Here is a 23,332-nt window from a genome sequence, read left to right as displayed (position 1 = left end):
TGTCCTTCTCACAAATTAACTCCTGATTTAGAGGTATGGGTTAGCTGCGACTATGCATTTTAGCTTTCTACATCTCCAATGTGTAAACTAGCTAGGTGATTTTTAAACACCTTGACATTTAAGCCACATACTCAGAAGCATTCACTTTCTTTAAAAAAGAGAAAATATTCCTGTGATCTAGGGAAAGTAGTATATCCTTTCTTATCATGAAATTAATAAGGAAATTTAGAATATTAACAAAAACGGTGGCTCCAAGAAGATATTTCCAATTTTTTTTTTATTTTTGCCCTTGTTATTACTAATTATGTCATTTTTCCATAGTAACCAAGCAAAAAGCTTCCCAGGATTGGAGGTGTAACAAGATGTAGAAAAGATACTGCTTTTGCCTGAGTTTTATAAAGCTGATATCAATCTTTTGTTTCATAAACTTCAGGCTGGTTATTACCCTAAACGCAGACTTTGGTGCGTTAAAAGCAACACTGACAGGAATACAAATAAGAGAATTCCCAATGATACTAACCAGTGGGATTGCAGAAGGATTGATTCCCTCCCACACCTCGAGAATGGAATTCAGGAAAGGTCACAAAGTGGCCAGACTTTGGAGATAAATTTGAGTTCAACTGACTCAGTGAAGACTCAGAGGTACCATTATCACAGTTGTTTGTTTTCCAGTAAAAGGAGAAAGAACAAAGCTTTCCACTGAGCCTCAGGACATAAACTGAGGGCGGTGCATTGAAAATGCCCAAGCCCAAAGTCAGGAGATCTGGAGGGCTTTGGACCTAGACTCTTAAGAGTCATGTAACCTTGAACAAATCAACATTCAACTTCCCAGGCCTGACTTTGTTTTATTCCATTCATATCTGTAATTTTTTTTTCTTTTCTTTTCTTTCTTTTTTTTTTTTTTTTTATTTTAGTGCTGCATCTGTGGCATATGGAGTTTCCCAGGCCAGGGGTCAAATTGGAGCTCTAGCTGCTGGCCTACGCCACAGCCATAGCAATGGGACCCACACCACAGTTCATGGCAACGCCGGACCCTTAACTCATTGAGTGAAGCCAGGCATCAAACCCGCAACCTCATAATTCCTAGTTGGATTTGTTTCCATGGCGCCACAACTCCTATCCTAAATTTCTAATTGCATAAACTGAAGCTAGCTCAGGAAAAAGACTCACAACTGGCTAAAATTTGATGAATCTGGTTCTAAACTTCATAATCTCTCATGTGCCTTTCTACTCTCTCACACTGCTATTCAACAAAGAAAACAAAAGTCCTATTTTAACAGAACATTCACTTAAACCTGAGAAATAGCTCACTTAGTCTCTTGGCCATACCCAAGTACAAGGGAGGCAGGGAAACAAAGTCTTTAGTGAAATGCCCTTGTGTTGAACTAAAGCTCTTTTTTATCTAAGAAGGGGAGAATGGATAATTAGTGATCGACAAGCAATCAGTGACAGAGAACTATCAAAGGCTTTTAAGCAAAGAATGATGTGATTAAATTGTGGAAGGTAGGAATGTATGTTATGTATATTTATATAATCGTCTAAGACATTTCAAAATATGTTATATAACTACTTAAACTTTACCTTCTCCAAAATAAGTTGAGGCTAGAAACAGTATATATAAAAAGTAAACATTACAAAGTAAAATATATAATTCAAGCCGGGAACCAGGGAGCTCTGTACAGAAGGAAGGCTGTCACCTAAGGCTTCATGGAGCAGGTGAGACTGAAGCATGATGGGAAGCAGCAGGTGGATCAGAAGGGCGAGAGCTCCCTCAGCAACAGTGACTTGATTGTTTCCTTTAAAAAAGGGGGCAAGCTTAGAAGTATCCAGGTAGCAGATTCAAGTATAATGTCTCCTGTGTTCTTCTTAAAAAAGACTACCTGTAAGACACAGGAGACAAAGGGATGTGTGACCATCAGGGCTTTTTCTTTTTTCTTCTTCTTTTTTTTTTTATTGGGTTTTTGTTTTTTTAAACTAATGCCTTTATTTTTTTTTTATTTATTTATTTTTTGGTCTTCTTGCCATTTCTTGGGCCGCTCTTACGGCATATGGAGGTTCCCAGGCTAGGAGTCAAATCGGAGCTGTAGCTGCCAGCCTACACCAGAGCCACAGCAAGGCGGGATCCGAGCCGCGTCTGCGACCTACACCACAGCTCACGGCAACGCCGGATCGTTAACCCACGGAGCAAGGGCAGGGATCGAACCCGCAACCTCATGGTTCCTAGTCGGATTCGTTAACCACTGCGCCACGACGGGAACTCCCATCAGGGCTTTTTCAACAGAAGTGATTGTTTCTGTAAGTTGGAGTAAATATCTACTATGTAGGAGACATTCTACTAGGCACTTCACAGTTCACTTAATTTTCAGAATTTTGTTCTGTTGGCATAATATTAGTCCCATGTTATAGATGAAGATATACTAGTTGATAAAGGTGAAAGTAATTGTTTTAGGGCACCCACCCCTAAGTGATTTTAATCCCAGGCCTCTGCAACCTCAGATGCCACGTTTAGTAGAAGATTCAAGGACATTCTAGTTGGAAATGACAACTCTTACCTTATTCTTTGTGTCAAAGGCTGCCAGGCAATTACCAAATACAAGTCCATCTCCTTGAACACAGCCTAGAGAATATAGTAAATTATTCTGGTGGTTTCATGGAACCCGTCCAGCCAGAGGGAAAATAAAGAGGATGTAGGAGTAGGCGTGTGAATTTCTTGTTCAGACTGTTTCTGGAAAGGCTTGATCACTTTGTTTACATACCTTGCCTTAAACTCAGTCCCTGGCTACACCTAATGGCCAACTGTGTGTCTCCCTCACAGTAGCCTACACTCTTCTTCACTATGGTCTTCTTTTTCCTGTCAAGGATGGAGTAAAACATGAAGCACAGAAGAATTATCTCTATCTCTTTAAGTCTTCATTTTTACAAAGAAGCCAATTCATTTCTCACAACCCCATGCATGCGTGTAGCCTCTCTCGGTTTCACAGAGCTGACAACCCTCTGCTGCAGCAGGTTCCTCCAGACTGTGTGATTCCGGGACAAGCATTTGGAAACAGGTTTGTTTTCTCTACTTTCTAGCTCCTTCAAGGAAACAGAAGTGCTTGTTTTAACATCGGTGTGAGGGGGCAAGGAAAGATTTTGCTTTACATAACTTTGAGGAATTTCTCCATTATCCACAGAATAAAAACAAAATTCTGGACTTGGTTTTTCAGGTTCTTCAATCAGTTTCTTTCTGTCTGTCTGTCTGTCTGTCTTTCTTTCTTTCTTTCTTTCTTTCTTTCTTTTTTTCTTTCTTTCTTCTTTCTCTCTTTCTCTTTTTTCTGCTTTTCCAGTCTTATCCTCAAAACAAGTTTTCTCTGTTTTTACCGCATGGCATCAGATTTTTATTCAAAGTAATTCCTTTATCTCTAGTTGTCTTCACCATTATATTTGCCATCTTTCCAAGAATCAGTTCCTGATTTTCCCCAGTTGGGCACTAGTGTGCTCTGTCTTTCTCTCTTTCTCCTTTCTCTCTCCCTCTCCATCTTTCACTGTCTCTTTCTCTCACTGAATACTCTACATATCTGTAGCCATATTACTTCTGTCATGCACTATAATGTTTTCTGAATCTGCTTTATCACCCCTACTAAGTGCTATTTTCCTTTAGAGCTAAGGGAATTAGACTTCCATAGTACATGGAATTAGGTATGCAAGGCTCATTTATTTATCTTCACACAGTTCCAGAAGACCAAGTGACTTACATAGGTATGGTTGACTACTAAGAAACCTGTAAGATAGTCTATTCAAATATATTTATTGAGTTCCTGTTGTGCCTCAGCTGGTTAAGAACCTGACATAGTGTCTATAAAGACACAGGTTCTATAGCTGGTCTCATTCAATGGGTTAAGGATCTGGCATTTCTGCAAGATATAGTGTAGGTTGCAGATATGCCTCAGATGCAGCCATTGCTGTGGCTATGCCATAGGCAGGCAGCTGCAACTCCGATTCAACCCCTATCCTGGGAACTTCCATATACCACAAATGCAATGCTAAAAAAGAAAACAGTAGCTTAGAATAAAACAAACCTATTTTCCTGGTGGTCAGAAGTCTACAATGGTTCTCCATGGACTAAAATCAAGGTGCTGGCAGGACTGCATTCCTTCCATAGGCTCTAGAAGAGAATACTTCACCTAAAGTTCTAGGCTTATAGAAGCTTGTATTGTTTCTTCTTCTGTTTTCAAGCCAGCAGTGTATCATCTTTCAGGTTCTCTCTGATTATGACCCATGCTTCCATCTTCAAATGCCACCTCAAGATTCTTATTTAGTCCCATGTGCAAAGTCTCTTTTGCATGTCAGGTAGCATAAGCATAGGTCCAGGGAGTTGGAAGGGGACCTCTTTGGGGGACATTTCTATTCTATTCTATTCTGTTCTGTTCTGTTCTACTCTACTCTATTCTACCATAAGTATCAAAACAAAGGTGTGGACTAGCTTAGAACTTATAGTAAGGATTTTTATAGCATTTCCTCCTAGAATAGAGGAACACAACTCTTTCCCCCTCTGATATCATAAGGAGAGCTTTGGGTTTGGTCCTACTACATAAAAAATAAAATTTGCAATATATCTTCAGAGCTCCCAGATAAAGGAAAATAAAAGGAAATATTTTAATTTCGATGCTGTAAAACATTATTCAGTTGACCACTAAAATGCACTTAATCATGGAATGTTATAAAGCCATGAAATATTTTAAATATTTACAATCTAATGACTAAGGAAGATGTCCTATAGTATAGTGGTTCCACAGTTAAGCAACTTATGAATATAAACACTCAAATTGATGCTTTAAAGCATGTTAGTGGAAACAAAACAAACCTTTTCTTAAAAGTTGGGTTTTTATTTGAAAATTTTTATTTTTAATTCTAAATCATATTGTGTTCTCGACACTTCTAAAATGACATAAATAAGCCTGGCTTGTAAAATTCTTTTTCATCTAACATTCAGTCTTTTGGCTTTATTATTTTTGGATAGTTAAAATGATCTAGCTCTTCTTGATCAGCTATGGTATGGCTATACCATGACACATAATTTAAGTGGACACCATTCAAATATGTATAATTATAGTTACCTATCTATAAAGAGAGATAAGTAGATAAAATTATTTTCCCTAAGCTGATTTTCCTAGAGCACCAAACAACTCTCCAGTACTGTTTTGGTATCTCAAAAGTAGTTCCGGCTACATAATTGAGTTTGTAGTCCCGGGAAAACTAGAATTTTATAACACTAGGCACAAATTTGAAAAGTCATATAAGGAAACTTTGCTTTGAAGAAGACTAAAACTATTTTATTAACTTTTATCTTACATACATTTACCTTTTCCTATTATATTGATTCCATCTAATCATTCTATAACCGTTATTATTTCTTTTCTATTTCCATTTAAGCAATTCTCACAAATTTTGTTACACAGTGCACAATAAATATTTATGTAATGGCTAGAACATTTTTTGTGAAACCTCCCATCCCAAGTATTGTACGAGGTTCTGGGATACACTATTGAGAAAAATGCATTGCCCCTGCCCTCATGGAGCTTAGTAGGGAAGACAGATATTAATCAAATAATCACAGACGTAGAGGCTTATGAGTGTGATAAGTGCTAAGAAGGAAAGGCATGTAATGATATGAGGGTTTGTGACAGCTGATCAGGAAGGTCAGGGGGAGCTTCCCTGAGAAGTACTTAGGTTGAGCCCTGAAGTATAAATGGGGGATGGTCAGGTGGGGGAGAAAGGGGCTAAGTGTTCCAAGAGTGCTGAAGGCCAAGCGCTCTGCTCAGGCTTGTGGGGGAAGCTGCCAGCAGCTGCGAGAAGGGCTGTGGCACTGGAAGAAGAGATTCAGGGTCAGTGCGATGACAGTATACAGAGGAAGGGCGACGTTAGTTTGGGACTTCGAGGCCTCTCCAGTGAGATAAACTCAAAGAGCCTCTGGTCAGGACAAAAACTGCCAGACCTGTACTGCCCCCTCCATCCCACTGTAATTGTTACAGCGTTCTCAAGCCTCTCCTGAGCAACCTGGCCTACTCCTTCCTGCCCCTACTAGGAGAGATATTTGGCCTGCTCCTCACCCCGCCCCTATAGGGGCAATATACACCCCTAACCAACCAGCAAGTGTATCCCTAGACCTCTCCTCTTGTCCTTTGTTCTTAGGCTATAAAGAGACACAACCTCAGACTCAGGATCTGCTCTCCTCCATAATCAGGAGGTCGTCATCTCACTGTGCTAGCACCATTTCTTATCTCAGTAAACTCTTCTTTCTCTGTACCTCTCTGTGTTGGAAGTTCCTTTCCCAACCCATGCATGATCAGGCCCTGACTCCATGTTACAGGATCTTTATTTTAAGAGCTGTGGGAGAGTTCCCATCGTGGTGCAGCAGAAACCATGAGGTGCAGCAGAAACCGACTAGGAACCATGAGGTTGTGGGGTTACTCCCTGGCCTCGCTCAGTGGGTTAAGGATCCGGCGACGCTGTGAGCTGTGGTGTATGGAGGTTCCAGACGCAGCTTGAATCTGGTTGCTGTGGCTCTGGCTCTGGCATAGGCCGGAGCCAACAGCTCCGATTAGACCCCTAGCCTGGGAACCTCCATCTGCCACGGGTGTGGCCCTGAAAAGACAAAAGGCAAAACGAAAAAAAAAAAAAAAGCTGTGGGATGCTATTGAAAGATTTTAAGCAGAGGGACATGTAATCAGTTCAGATTTCAAAACCAATGTGGAGATTTTTGAAGACTATCGTCTAAAAGAAGGAAGGCACAGGGAACTTGGTAGTCAGCAGAGGGAAATATGAAATAAAGGAGGATAATAGTACTTACTTATTTCTGTTGCTAAGTGCCAGCCATTTTGTTAAATTGTCATATCTGACCCTAAAAGTAAAGCCCATTTCACATCAATTCCAGGTTATCCTTGGCAGCCTAACCTCCTCCTGGCCCTTTGGCCTTCAGAGGTATTACGTTTTCAGTGAAAATAACAAAGAAAAAAATAATGGAGAAAAGGTCATCACTATGTGAACAGATATTTGAAAGTATGATGCTTATGTCAGCAGTCATTAATTATTTCATTCAGCATGAGCTGGAGACTAAAACTCAGAGGCCATCTGGGGGCCTGTCCCATGGCCTCAAAGGCCAACCATTTTCACATTGTTAAGTTCCAGATTCCCTACTACGATGACCGCAGCATGAATGTAGGTCTTTGTTACTAGAGGACCAGCTGGCAGAGTGCCACGGCTCCTGCAGAGTCTCAGACCACATGGCTTAACTGAGCACAGGTCAATGGCATTATCTGAATAAAAATGAAGAGGACATTTCCTTACCATCTAAGACATTAATGCCAGTGATGCCCAATAGAATTCTGAACTTCTGGTTCATACTAAAGAACTATCTATTATATAACTTAATAAGTACAAATCTTACCTACTTGTGATTTTAATCACTTTTTCATGGTTTATAAGGTAGATGTTTGGATTATAATTAGTTATAAGTACTCTCTATGTACCAAAGGCATTCTAATTAAATATTTAAGTCTATTACTCTTAATTTCTGTCTTCCTAATTAAACTGAACAGCCTATCTCCTGAGGATGGAGTCTCATTATTTGCCAGCTCTACCATATTTGTGAATCCATACACATCTCATTATCTTTCCCTTGTCCTTTTTTTTCAGTTGAAATCCCACCCCAACATCAAGGTCATGCTACTAACCATACCACATACCACATCCTTTGGGTTTTTGCTGAATATGGGTCTTAAGGTTGCTCTGATGGCTATCTCCTCTGAATCTTCAACTCTTTCTGTGTCTCATTTGAATTATGTCACATGCTACCTTCTATAAAACCATTCATACATTTTTGGTGTTAAGTTAGTTAAAGGCAGAGATTTTTCTCCCCAGAAGTACTTAGTGCAGCACATTGCAGATGCTCAATATATTGAGTTTAGCAGAATTCAGGAGAGTCTCTGAGAACTCTAACTTGAGGCGATGTCCTCCCACATTGCCTTGACTCTGCAGGAAAATATGCTTCTCATGGTAAAGCTGAGGAAGGTCTCATTGCTGCCGAGCTAATAATAAACATGAATCTAGGCTTCTCAACTGAGAGAAGCTTTTTAGCTGAAGTGATTCCAATGCCAAGTGTTAAAATGTGTGAAAATAGCCAAAAATAACAAGGAATGTCAATTACTGTGTGCAAGGGATTTCTTTTTTTCATTTCTAATTTTTTAGCCATGAGTTTTTTGTTCTTCTCATAGAAGCACAGTATGAGAAGAGCAAGGCTTGCTTTTGTTGGTTGGTTGGTTGTCAGTTGGTCGGTTTCATTATCTACATAAGAAAATTTTTCTCTATAATAGTTATGAAGAGATTGTCATATGTGCAATGTGTTAGTTTTGATCATGTAGAAGTATGAGTTTCATCAAGAGACATACAATGGCTGGAGGTTAAACAGGAGAGGTTTAACACAAAGAACTATTCACTGTGCTAAGAGAGTAACCATAAGGTATAAGGAAAATCTGTCTGGTGCTCTAGAGCTGAGGGAGAGTACTTTTGAAAATAAACTTGGAAGAAGTTCAGATCACATTGAAGAAGGTGTGCTTCGGCCCAGTGGATAGAAGAGAAGTGTCCTGGTTTGGCCAAGCTGAGATGGTTTGAACTTTCTGAGTAAACAATAGACCAAAGACCTTCAGATATAGAAGGTCATCAAAGCATGGCGGTCTGCATGAGAGCTTGCAGGTAGGTCACCTAAGTCACAGGTAGGCAGCTTGAAGATGGGTCCATGGAGAGTTTAGCTTCCATTTCTAGAAAGCTCTAGAATAGTTGTCACAAAGCTTAGGCTACAGCATGGCAGAAGGATTACATTCTGGCTCATGCTGGGGTATACCGTACTACATATTCGTGTGTGTGTGTATATATACACGTATATGTGAATATGTATCTGTGTGTATATATATTTATAAATACAATTTATTATATATATATTTTATGTGTATTTCAAATTCCAATTCAACATAACACAGTACATTGTTGTCTTCTTCCCTTCCATGTTTGTACCTCCATTCTCCAACAATGAGAATCATTGCTCCCATTAAATTCTGTATATTTACTTATTTGCTCAATCCTGGAATACGTGAACATATTCTCATAATGGCAAATAAACACATTACGGATAAAAATAATCCTACTAGAGTTCTCTACTTGTGATTCTTTTTCCCCCTTTTTGATAAAACATATATACTTATACAATGAAATCTATACGTTAAGTGTGAAATTCAAGAACTTAAAAAAAAAAAAAAAGCTGCTCACATTTTCCTCATGCCAGAAAATTCACTTGTGCCCCTTATACCTCAATCATGCCCCCACCCACACAAAATATTTTTATACATTTTTTTTGCCTGGTTTAGGATACCACATAAATAAAATAATATTGCATGTGCTTTCTTGTGCCTGGCTTCTTTTCTTAATATAATATTTTCGCATGTGTCATGTTGTTGTCTGTAACAGCATCAATACTTTTTTATTGCTGAGTATTATTCCATTATTTGAATGTACCACACTTTTTTTTTTACTGCATCTTCTGTTGATATGCACCTGGTTGTTCCCAAGTTTCTAGATGAATAAGACCACTATAAATATTCTAGTGCTGCCTTTTCATGTACATTAATTTTCATTTATCTTGGCCAAGTACCTAGGATTATGTGTACATTTACCTGATGTTTAAAAACCTTTCAGATAGTTCTCCATGTTCACTACCACACATGCATGAGGATACCAGTCGTGCCACCTCCAGGCCAGGCTCTAGTGTTGTCAGGCCTCTTGTGTTTGTTTTTGCCATCCTAGTGGATGCAACATACTATATTTTTGAGGGTTTCATCTGCATTTACCTGCAAATGTGATGTTCAATATTATTTCATGAGTTCACTGGAATATTGTTATGGACTGAATGTGTCACCTCAAAATTCTTATGTTGGAGTTCCCTGGTGGCCTAGCAGTTAGGGATTCGGCAGCATCACCTCTGCGGCATGGTTTCGATCCCTGGCCCAGGAGCTTCCACAGCCAAAAAAAAAAAATCGTATGCTGAAGCCCTAACTCTCATGTGACTGTGTTTAGAGATAAGGCTTCTAAGGAAGTAATTAAGGTTAACTAGGTCATAAAACTGAAGCCCTGATAGGTTAAGTTTAGTGTCCTTATAAGAACAGATACCTAAGAACTCTCTTGCATAGTTCATTCTCTCTCTCTCCCTCTCTCTCTCCTCCCCTCTCTCTCCCTCTCCACAGGCATTTGCTGAGAAAAAGTCATGTGAGCACACAGTGAGACAATAACTGCCTGCAACCCCCAAGGAGAGCCCTCACCACACACCAACCTTGCTGGCACCTTGGTCTCAAACTTCCAGTCTCCAGAACTGTGTGAGCATAAATTCCTGTTGCCCCAGCTATCCAATCCTTGTGTTTTGTCATGACTGCCCAAGCTGACTAATACAGATTTCTTTTTAGTGAATTGTCTGTTCAGTTTGTCTGTCCACATGTTTTATTTGAGTTGTTTTCCTTCTTCTTATCAATTTATAGAAATGTCATCATATTTGTATCTCAGCTAAGTGGCATGGGATCAGTAACGGCTGCTGTACCTCAGTAGTAACACACACGAGGTACGGAACTAGGTACTTTCTACACTTCACCTCTTTCAGGCATCAGCACAACCCAATGAGGGTGTCAACCTAAAAAAAATGCACAACCTGAAAGCTGATAGTTAAATTTGATCTGGGGTGAAGCCTTATTAGGACTAAGGCCTGGGAGACAGTATCTCAGGTGGGGGGGGGAAGCTAGGATATATAAGTTTTTGCCACAAAAGGAAGGTAGTAAGAACAAAAGATTTTCGGATAACCGGACTCTATGGGAAGATGTAAGGGTCTGGAATCTCTCCTTTGATATGCGCCTCAGCTGTGGGCAAGTTTTCTTTGTTTCTTTCCTGGGCTCCCTCAGGGCTCACGGGCCCACCCTTGGGAGTGGCTGTTCTCACAAATGACCATGACATCTTTGTTTTGTCCGCTTAACTACAGCCCAGGAAGCAGCATTTCAGACGGCTCTGAAATACTGCCCCAAGAGGAAAGAGGGAATATCAAGATATAAGTCATAAAGGTGAAGGGGGAGGTGCATGCAGAGACACGCACACATTTTCCAGAAGTTTGCTGCTGGTCTCGTGAAGGTGACAACTAGTCACAAGGAGCAGATCACCATGACGGATTTTAGTGTTTTTCTAAATACGAGGAGATGCCAGAATTGGGCTTATAAAATCTTCTCCTAAAAATTTCTATCTGAAGACCTTTCTTCCATTTTTCCCAGGACACAGAGTGCCTCGCTCCTGACCTCCACCCTGAGCTCTGCTCAAGGGGTGCTGCGGGTTGGCAGCTGCAGTGGCTCACGTTTTACTCCATGTAGAGACTGAGGGCAAGTGCCGAACTTCAGTTCACAAGGGAAAGTGATACTGTAGATTCATAAGGTCTTACACAAGGCTCTATAGTACTCAGTTGGATTCATTCCTCTCCTGACTTTTACTAATGAAAGTTATGCTGATTCGTAAAGACAACGTTTTGTATTTTCTCTATGTTTTTTTATTGTTAGAATTTTTCATAAGTTGTCGCATATTACAGATTAACTGGTCAATATGTAGAAATACGTGAATGTATAATTGCATGAAAGTGTGTACAAGGCATTTAATAACATATCATTTTCATCACATTTCTTTTTTTTTGCTGTTGCTGTATAACAAACTATCCCATACTTAGTTAATTAAAACAACAATGATTTCTTGTTATTTGGTATTCTGTGGGTTCGCTGAGCAGTTCTTGAGTTGATCTCCCTTGTAGATCACTGGGCTCACTTGTGCAGTTAAAGGCAGACATGGATGGATGGGCTGGATGGTCACTCACCCATCAGTCACAGTGTTACCCATCAGCTAGGATGCCTAAGTTCTTCTCTGTGAAGTGTCTCATTGTTCTAGGATAGATGGGCTTCTATTTAACATGAGGATCTCAGGGCAGCCTAGCAACAGGAAAGTGCTAATTATGGCCAAGCCTGAGTAAATATCTAAGAGGACTTGTATGCAACTCTTAATGAAAGACGTAGGTGTTTCAACGTGTACCTCTGAGATTTTCATTCACAGAGGTGACTGAGTGATGACTTGGACAGGCCAGTGCCACTGAAAGATGAATGCCATGTTACTCTCGCGTGCTTAGAAATGAGAGGCAAGGTACACCACACAGGGCACAGAACTACAAACCAGTCAGTCAGGGAGAATGAAGGATTAAGGGAAAGGTGTAGGGCAGAGCCCATATTGGGGTTTCTGTGATTAAGGCAAGGCAGGCAGGGTAAACGTTTTAGGACTGACTAGTTTGAATCATCCCCGTGGGCTTTGGGACATAGAGGCTGCCCCTAATTGCCTGATATCTGTTTCTGTGTTGATTTATGGGCTTAGTGTGTGAAAGTTAGATATAAGAGGTGGTTGGGGTTCTGGACTCAGGAGTAGTTGGTTTGCATATGAAAGACAGGCTGATCTACAAGTTGTTTATCATTTCTAAGAATTAGCTAGAGGGGCAACCTCACCCCAGCCAGCAAGGGACTTCCAGAATGTCAAAAGACATAAAAATCATAAGCTATGGAAAATAAAAATATGTGATTTATACAGTGGATGAGATTTTGTGTCCACAATAAATCTGGGGACTCCAAGCATTAAAGTTCGGCGTGGCCCACGTCAGATAAGGGTTAGGCAAATCTCTTTCTCTACAAATAATAATCATGACAGTTAATATTTATTGAGCTCTTCCCTTGTGCCAGGCATGACACACATAGTACATCATAGATTAAAAATGATCACCATTAATTCTCACATAAATCTTGTAACATAAACACTAGTATAATTTACACTTTCCAGATAAGTAAACCAGTTTTTACAATAAAAAGATTTGTTTCCTTTTGGATCTTGGGAGGAGAAAGTTGACTTAACCATTCTCACATTATCAGAGTTGGCCTTTGCAATAAAAATAAGTTCTTATGTAATAGGAATGGCTTAATTTGGGGGCAGCACAGGGCTTCCTCTCACATCTCTTTATCAACATTTTAACAGTTATCATAACAAAATGTAACCTTAAAAAGTATTGAGGGAGTTCCCACTGTAGTGCAGGGGGTTAAAAATTTGACTGCAGTGCCTTGGGTTGCTGCAAAGGCACAGGTGCAATCCCTGGCCCTGTGCAGTGGATTAAAGGATCTGGTGTTGCTGCAGCTGCAGTGTAGGTCACTGCTACGGCTTGGATTCAATCCCTGGCCCGAGAACTTCCATATGCTGTGGGTGTGGCCATTAAAAAATATATATATGTACACATACACAAACACACACACACATATATATAATAGGAACTAAAAGTTGGGAGACTTTGTCTGAAATTCTGGCCTTTGTCTGACTCTAAATCTTAAATATTTAACCACCGATTCCATTTTCCTAAATAATAAGCTGTGGAGAACATTTTCCATCATTGCTCACTCTTGTGTATTATCTCCTGTACTAGAGAAGGTGCATATTTCCATAGTTTAAGTAACTCCAATTTAAGTTCCAACTTAACTCCCTTTGACTTTCTTTATTGAGGTAAATCAGCCAAAGCATCTCAGTCATAGGCACACTTCCAACAAATTGAATGAAAAAAGTAAGTGTATGTGAAAAGTGCATTAAATGATTCTACTAGGCTATTTAGTTATCTGTATCCTTGTCTCCATCTGGTTTCCTCTGTAGTGCTTCCTTTTTGGGGGGAAAGTAACATTTCCACAATTTACAAAATCATTTTCCTTATTCTTTAAAGTGCAAACCATCTGAGGGGCATTTCTGAGTATCTGAGACATTTTAAAAAGAACCTATGTGTCTCATCTCACATTTTTCTCTTTAAAATATTAATTCCTTGAAACAAGTGTTCCCCAGTGTTATAGCTATAGTCCCTAGATTTTCTGAGTATGGTTCTAGGAATTATTGCCAGCAGTTTTAGTGGTAAAGGGAGAGAGAAATGAACAGAATTGTCCCCTCATCATGGAGGCCCAGGTCTGCAAGAAAAATATTGGGAAATGCAACATCTCTGCTGATTTCATGCCTTTCAGTAGGTAGTGTTCTCTTCTGCCCATGAGAACCAGGCAAGAAAATCTTGGTGGAAAAAAAGGAAAGTTGAAGCTAGGAAGTCAAGTGTATGCTCATATTTTATGTGTTATAATATTTTTTTTTTCTTTTTAGGCCATGCCCATGGCATATGGAAATTATTGGGCCAGAGATCAAACATGTGCCACAGCAGCAACCTGAGCCTCTGCAGTGACAATGCTGGATCTCCAATCTCCTGCACAAGAGAACTCCAGATCATTGTATTGGAAGCACTAAATAAACTATAAGTCTAACGCTATTATACTACACAGGTATGCCAAATCCAACCTGGAATTAATTAATTTTTTTGCTGTTTTTATCAATAAAAAAAATCACCATCATCAACTCCCAGAGTCTGAAACATCTTGAGCTTAGAGCAAACCTAAGACCTTCTGAGAGATGATCTAAGCCATAAAAACAAAGATATTTACTACTATAGTTTTCTATCCTGGAAGCTATAGGGGATAATTCAAACTTAGCAATGGTTTAAGGGGACTTTATAACAAAATATAGGATCAAAAAAATGTAAATGAATTAGCTGAACCATCAAGGGGTTATAAAATTTGATATATACATCATTGAAGATGTTAGAAGAGAAAATTTTGTATATGCAATATCATTATTAGTTGCTTTTTGTTTTCTTGTTTTTTAGCATTTTGAATAGTCAATCATTCCATTTTGCTCTTTGCAAACATTTTCCTACTTTAGTTTCTGAGATGGAAATGGTTAAGAAACAACTTAGCAAAGTTAAGTTGACGAACATATTTCCATTTAAAGATCAGTCAAGTTCAGTATGAAAGTCAAAACATGACCTCCTGTTTTAACAGAAAGAATTTAACACAATCTAAACTTTTGAGAATGAATAAAATTAGAAAAATTAGAGTACTGAATAAAACAAAATGAAGAGAGAAGTCTATCATGACAGAGCTTGTGATTGAGGAAACAACTACCACCCCTAGCATTGGGTGAACAAAGGGAAGAAGGTGAGTTTTGTTTTTTTTGTTGGTTTTTTTGCTTTTTAAGGCCACACCTGTGGCACATGGAGGTTCCCAGGCTAGGGGTCCAATCAGAGCTGTAGCCGCTGGCTTACACCACAGCCACAGCAATGTGGAATCTGAGCCGCATCTGCGACCTACATCACAGCTCACAGCAACACCGGATCCTTAACCCACTGAGTGAGGTCAGGGATTGAACTGGCATCCTCATGGATACTAGTTGGGTTCTTTAACCCCTGAGCCACAATAGGAACTCTGAGTTTAGATTATTAAATGTATAGGCTTGGAGAAAGAGCTGCAGAAACCTGGAACCCAGGTCTTGGAAGAGGACTTACTGTTCAGCTGTTGTTTGCACCTCAAAAATTCAAAGCAGGTCCCTGCAGAGGGGGGACTGAGATCCCATGACATGACAGAGCCTGTGATCGAGGAAACCCAAGTGCTGAGTTTTTGTGTGATGAGTGATTGTGTTACCCAAAAATATGGGTTCACCTCTTGGTGAGTACCAAGCCAAAAGAAACAACCAACCAAAGATCAAGAGAAAGAATAATTTATTACTTGCAACAAGTAAGGAGAACACTGAGGATCTTCCTCAAAGCATTACCTCCTAGAACTGCAAAACTGAGGAAAGTTTAAGCTAAGGATATAAGCATATTCATGAAAGGACATCCAAGCTTTAGCTGATTGAAGGGTCAAAAAATGTCAATATCTTCATCTCTCAGCCTCCAGGTGATCAGCTGGTTGAGCCCTTCAAGCTAATCGTTACCATTGAAATAATTCTGAGAGTCCTTACAACCAATGCTATAGTTACTTCTCTTGCTTGAAAACAGTCATGTGTTTATACATTCTTCTGTGCCCTTAAGATCATTAATTACTGAGACTTGTTCAAGGGCAGACACTGAGGCTGGGCCTAGTATATCAAAAGGCTTTTGTCCAAAAATGGCTTCTCTCACATCAAGAAAGCCCACCTGGTTTTCTTTCTTTGAGAACGCCCTAACTTACCTTCTTATGGTTGCTTCTAGACTAGTCATAGGAAAGGAACTTGAAGGTCAACTCCTCTGGGGCCAAACCTCAAACCCCTAAGGAATAGGTGCTGGATAGCTGAGGTCTGAGGTCTGTTCACCCTCATGGTGTAGCAGAGAAGAACCAAACTCCATATTGGATCTATATGTTTAGTGCTAACCTTTTTTTCAGTTGTCTGTGCTTAGTCATGATGGATCTGCACCTTTGTAAAGAAATATTGTCTCTAGCCTGAAATACACACAATAGCCCTTTCTCCAGACTCTGCCTTCCAGGCTTGACCTTTAAAGGTAAAACAACCTTTCATTCATATAGAGATAAAAGTTGCAGAACAGAAAATAGCAGTTGTCTTGTTGAAGGTTTACAGGACATTGTGACTAGACCTACCCAGACAGCGGCAAGAACAAGGGATTGTTGCATCTCCTCCCAGATCTGGCCATTACCAAGAGGTCTGCAACAACCGTCCACATCCTCTAACCTTTTAGTATACCAGAAGCCCGAATTCCAGGCTGGGGTGGATGGGACGTGAGTCTGCCATCTTCTTGGCCTGCTGGCTTTCCAAATAAAGTCACTCTTCTTTGCCCTGATACCTCACCTCTTGATTTATTGGCCTGTCCTATGGTGAGCAGTATGAGCTTGGTTTTGGTAACAATGAGTTTCTCAGTGAAAGGCTCAGAATGGCACAATGAAATATGTACAGATTATTTACAAGACACAAAAGATGCTACTGTGCCTCCTATTTAATTCTATCAATTCATGATGAAGCAACATGTCTCTTACCTTGCGTACCTCAACATGCTTTAGACCACTGGAACTTAAGAAATTCCACAGTGATAGGGTGTCCCTGAACATTCATAAAGTTAATCTCCCACCATCTGGCTTACATGCATCTTATTAAAGCAGCTGAAGTAATTGCTATTTCCTGTTGCTCTAGTCTGATCAACACAATGTCCTCAGTGTGGTGAACATTGTTAAGACATTCAAGAAACCAGCAGACTCTATTATGAGTGACAATAAGAGAATTGATGTTGCAATGAGGCAGTTTATGAAATAAATTGTGGTGTAAAATCAAACTGCCTTGAATAAAGGGATTTTGCAAAGTGGTACAGAGGGGGGGAAATGCATTTGCTAGGTGCATGGCTACATTCTAGGTACCGGAAAATGTGTTGATTCGCTCCTAAAGTTACCTTTCCACATCTGAAATAGTAGCACCCTTTGGAGTTGTCACCTAATTAAGTTTATGATAATCACCATTGTTCTTGGAGATCCTTTTCCTTTTAGCATAAGCTAATTAAGAAAACTAAATGGGATATGATAGGTAGCAGCATTCATGAATATTTCAATTCTGGACAGTGGTATTAAACAATGCAGTTTTCATAGGGATGTGGTTTGTTTTTTCTTGTATTGTTATGGCAAAGAAAGAAAATTCCAAGGACTTCCACTGAGCCCTTCCTTTCACAATAGCCCTCAGTTAATGGGTCAGAGGGTCAGCATGTGGATTCTGACATTTTCTATATCTGTCTATTATCATTATTCATTCAAAAAGTGAGGGAATATACATAGAATTTATTAATATAACTACTGAGATACTATGAACTGGAGATTGGCACTTGCCATCTGCTTCTACAGGGATTGAATCATGAGCCACTGCAGCTGCTGACCTGCAACACCCCCTGAACAGAGCTCAGGGTGGAGATCAGGAGTGAGGCACTCTGTGCTCTGGGAAAACTGGAAGAACAGGTCTTCAGATAGCCAGATATTTTCAGGAGATCTTGTGAGTCCAATTCTTGCATCTCCTCATTATCTGGAAAAGCACTAAAATCCTTCGTGGTGCTCTGCTCCTTGTGACTAGTCGTAACCTTCATGAGACCAGCAGCAAACTTCTGTAAAATATGTGCATGGCTGCATGTACCTCCCCCTTCACCAAAATCACATGTAAACTGACATTCCCCCTGCCTCTTTGGAGCAATATTTCAGAGCTATCTGAAATGCTGCCTCCCAGGCTATCGTCCTCATTTAGCTCCAAATAAAACTTAACTTTCAACGTTTAAGTTGTGCATATTTTTAAAGTTGACACTACTCTGGTTCCAACTTGGGCTGAAACTTCATTTATTGCCTAGATTCCATTGGCCCCTAATTAAATGGTAGACCACTGTCACATTTGAGATTCCTAGAAATTATTATCACAAAAAATACAACATCTACTGATCTCTATAAAGTGCGAAGTATTTCCATTTCCCTTTATTAAAGGGTGTCCTGTCCCTTTGGAAAAGGTTTGTAGTCACATTTACATATATACTTGTGGCAGCATGACAGGGCCCATCCTTATGCAGAACAGATTCCACCATTGATGAACTGGGGGAACTTGTCAACTGGCTGTGATATGAAAATTAGGTGAATGGCTATAATTTTCCATGATGGCATTGAGAAATCACTTTCCTTTTTAATGTGCATCAATTAATATCCATTAGGCCAACCATCTATTTTATTCCTAGAAGCGTCATAATTAGCTAGCAATCTCAAAAGATCACTACAGGTCCAAAGAGTCCACTTCCTACTACATCCTTGCTGGTTCATTGTGGTGAATATCCTCACCTTGTCTATGGTGAAATATGCTTTCCATTATCCTTTGTTCCTCTGGTATCCTATCATCCCCTTCGAAATTGTGGAGTTATTTTCCCTCCTTATACACAATCTAGCTAATGAAGCTACCATAGACCCTACCAAGGATACTAATACTCTCATCATTAATGTATTTCTCAATGCCTTCATGAAGCTCTTGTCTTCTCGGCACTCTTGAGGGATGTGATGGAGAAATGATGAAGTGCAGCCTTGGATATTAATTCCATTCCACATTTCCACCTCCCTAAACCTTTGTATTCCTCCCTTTACATTATTCCATGAAGTTCTGACATCGCATTAAATGAAGGAAAACATTAAGTTCGAGTTTAAGTCAACCATCTGAACTGTTCTAAACCCTTCTAGATTGGTATTCATTAAATCCAGACTTTCTCATAAATGCACTCATATCAACATATTGAGCTTAATCAAGATATATATCCTGCTTTATCCTTAAGAGGTTACCACAGAAGCTGTTAGAATCCATTCCCATAGGTCTCTGCTCACATAAAGAAGCTAAATATTTTTTTAAAAACTTAGAGCATTAGCTATTTTCTTCTGGGTCTGATGTTGAGCTTGTTCCAAATTATTGTAAGATATGACACTAGGAATCTAATCTATGACTATATGGCATAAATTAGGCAATAATAGGCAAATGTATGGTAGAACTTCAAAAGAGACTCAAAATTACTTGAAAATCAAGGGGCTTTGTCTTACCTGAATCTTCCCAAACGTTCCAAATATTAGGACCTCAATACACACAGTCCCTAACTTAGGAGTTTTCAACTTTACCATGGTGCAAAAGCAACACACTTTCAGTAGAAACCACACTTAGAATTTTAACTTTTGATCTTTTCCCAGGCTAGCCATCTTCAGGACAGAACTCTCTCATGATGCTAGGCAGCAGCAGGAGTGAGCCACAGCTCCCAGTCAGCTTCCAGGTCACCAAAGGTAAATAACCAATACACTGACAGCCATCCTGTACCTAGACAAACATTCTGGTTTTCACTTTCAGTATAGTATCCAATGAATTCCATGAGGTATTCAACACTTCCTTATGAAACAGTCTTTGTGTTTGATGATTTTGCCCAATGGGGATATAAATGTTCTGAGTGTTTAAGGTAGGCTAGGTTAAGAGATAATTTTTAGTAGACTAGGTGTATTAAACAAATTTTTGACTTCCAATGTTTTCAAATTATAATGGACTTATTAAGCCATATATTCTATCATACATGGAGGAAGATCTATATTTTTCAATAAATATCCTAACTTTTACATATCTCATTTGGTGAAGTGAATCCAACATAAGCTGTAATTCTGCAACTTGGACAATTAATGTTTATGTCTGGATTTATTGAGCTTAACCCCATGGCTATAAGAATAGGAAATTCTTCCATAAATGTATCAATGCCTAAAGAGGATGTGACATATATATATATGATAGATAGATAGATAGATAGATAGATAATAGATAGATAGATATGCAGTGAAATATTACTAAGCCATTAAAAGTGAAATCTTGCCATTTGTGACAACATGGATGGAACCAAGTGAAATAAGTCAGATGGAGAAAGATAAATACTGTATAATTACACTGACATGTGGAATGTAAAAAACATACTAATAAACAAATAAACAAAACCAAATAAAAACAAGCATGTAGATACACAGAACAGTCCAGAGACTACCAAAGGGCAAGGGATGGAAGAAGGACAAAATAGATGAAAAGGGATGGATTAAAGCTAAATTTTTGGCAGTGAGCACATTCTACTATATATGAAAGTAGAAATGTAAGGTTGCACATGTGAAATATATAATGTTATAAACCAATGTGATCCCAATAAAAAAAAAAGTTTTGTAAAGAATAAGGGTCTACCAGAGATGTTCTTTGGCTCCTCGATTGTGTTCTCAGCTTGTCATTTCATTTTTTAAATGTTATATAATTGAAAAAGGAGAAGTCACAACAGATACTACAGAAAAATAAAGAACCGTTAGTGAATACTATGAACAATTGTATGTCAAAAGATTTGACAACCTAGGAGAAATGGACAACTTTCTAGAGACTTACAGCCTGCCAAAATTGAATCAAGAAGAAATAGATCAATTGAACAAACTGATAAATGGAAATGAAATTGAATATGTCATAAAAACACTCCTTACAAATAAAAGTCCAGGACCAGATGGCTAGACAGGCGAAATCTACCAAACATACCAAGAGGAACTTATACCCATCCTCCTTAAACTTTTTCAAAAGGTTGAAGAAGAAGGAACACTCCCAAAGACACTGTATGATTCCACCATCACCCTAATTCCAAAACCAGACAAAGATACCACAAAAAAAGAAGACTATTGACCAATATCTTTGATGAATATAGATGCAAAAATTCTCAACAAAATTTTAGCCATCCGAATTCAACAACATATAAAAAATATCATACACCACGACCAGTTGGGATTCATCCCAGGTGCATAAGGATGGTTCTACATATGCAAATCAATCAACGTCATACACCACATTAACAAAAGAAAAGTAAAAAACCACATGATCATCTCAATAGATGCAGAAAAGCATTTGACAAAGTCCAACATCCATTCATGATAAAAACTCTTACCAAAGTGGGTATAGAGGGAACATTCTTCAATATAATCAAAGCCATTTATGACAAACCCACAGCAAATATAATACTCAATGGAGAAAAGCTGAAAGCCTTTCCACTAAAATCTGGAACAAGACAAGGATGTCCGCTCTCACCACTGTTATTCACATAGTGCTGGAAGTCCTAGCCACAGCAATCAGACAAACAAAAGAAATAAAAAGGCATCCAAATAGGAAGAGAAGAGCTAAAACTGTCACTGTATGCAGATGACATGATACTATATATAAAAAACCCTAAGGACTCAACCCAAAAACTAATTGAACTGATCAACAAATTCAGCAAAGTAGCAGGATATATGATTAACATTCAGGAGTTCCCATCATGGCTCAGTGGTTAACAAATCTGACTAGGAACCATGAGGTTGTGGGTTTGGTCCCTGGCCTTGCTCAGTGGGTTAAGGATCCGGCGTTGCCGTGAGCTAGGGTGTAGGTCACAGATGGCGGCTTCGATCCCACATTGCTGTGGCTCTGGTGTAGGCTGGCAGCTACAGCTCCGATTCGATCCTTGGCCTGAGAATCTCCATATGCCGCGGGAGCGGCCTAAGAAAAGGCAAAAAGACAAAAAAAAAAATTCAGAATTCAGTCGCATTTCTGTATACTAACAATGAAATATTAGAAAAGGAATAAAAAAATATAATACCTTTAAAATTGCACCCCAAAAACTCAAATACCTGGGAGTATACCTGACCGAGGAGGTAAAGGTCTTGTATGATGAGAACTATAAATCATTAATCAAGGAAATTAAAGAAGATGTAAAGAAATGGAAAGATATTCCATGCTCATGGGTTGGAAAAATTAATATTGTAAAAATGGCCATCCTACCCAAAGCAATCTACACATTGAATGCAATCCCTATCAAATTACCCATGACGTTTTTCCCAGAACGAGAATAAACAATCCAAAAATTATATGGAACCACAAAAGACCCACAATTGCCAAAGCAATTCTGTGGAACAAAAACCAAGCAGGAGACATCACTCTCCCAGACTTCAGGCAATATTACAAAGCTACAGTCATCAGGACAGTGTGGTATTGGTGTTAAAACAGACATATAGACCAATGGAACAGAATAGAGAACCCAGAAATAAACCCAGACACATATGCTCAATTAATCTTTGACAAAGGAGGCAAGAACATAAAATGGGAAAAAGACACTCTTTTCAGCAACTATTGCTTGGAAACCTGGACAGCTGCATGCAAATCAATGAAACTAGAACATACCCTCACACCATGCACAAAAAAAAAAAGTCAAAATAGTTTAAAGACTGAAATATAACACAAGACACCAAAAACTCCTGGAAGAGAACATAGGCAAAACATTCTCTGACATCAACCTTACTAATGTTTTCTCAGGTCAGTCTTCCAAGGCAACAGAAATAAAAGCAAAAATAAACCAATGGGAGCTAATCAAACTGACAAGCTTTTGCACAGCAAAAGAAACAAAACAAAACAAAAGACAACTTACAGAATAGAACAAAACAGTTTCAAATGATGCAACTAACAAAAGCTTAATCTCTAAAATATACAGACAATTTATACAACTCAACAGCAAAAAAGCCAACAACCCAATGGAAAAAAAAAAAAAAAAAGGCAAAAGACCTGAATAGACATTTCTCCAAGGAAGATAAACTGATGGCCAATAAGCACATGAAAAAATGCTCAGTATCCCTGATTATTAGAGAAATGCAAATCAAAACTACCATGAGATACCACCTCACACCAGTCAGAATGGCCATCATTAATAAGCCCACAAATAACAAATGCTGGAGGGGGTGAGGAGAAAAGGAAAACCTCCGGCACTGTTGGTGGGAATGTAAGCTGGTACAACCACTATGGAGATCAGTATGGAGATACCTTGGAAATCTATACATAGAACTACCAT

The 23,332-nt window shown here is 39.0% G+C and overlaps 1 long non-coding RNA gene across 2 annotated transcripts in view; it reads left to right on the top strand.

Annotated features, from left to right (window-relative positions):
• Nucleotides 1-19,745, top strand: part of LOC110256680 — an 82,093-nt gene extending 62,348 nt beyond the window's left edge. For both annotated transcript variants that reach the window (XR_002338549.1, XR_002338548.1), the window contains 2 exons: nt 10,272-10,400; nt 19,656-19,745. This is a non-coding gene — a long non-coding RNA (uncharacterized LOC110256680). The remainder of the gene's footprint in view (nt 1-10,271; nt 10,401-19,655) is intronic.

The sequence above is a fragment of the Sus scrofa genome, chromosome 14 (genome assembly GCF_000003025.6).
Source record: "Sus scrofa isolate TJ Tabasco breed Duroc chromosome 14, Sscrofa11.1, whole genome shotgun sequence".
In the NCBI taxonomy this organism is placed as follows: domain Eukaryota; kingdom Metazoa; phylum Chordata; class Mammalia; order Artiodactyla; family Suidae; genus Sus; species Sus scrofa.
Note: the sequence above shows the minus strand (reverse complement) of the source record. Positions and strands in the feature narration are given on the sequence as shown.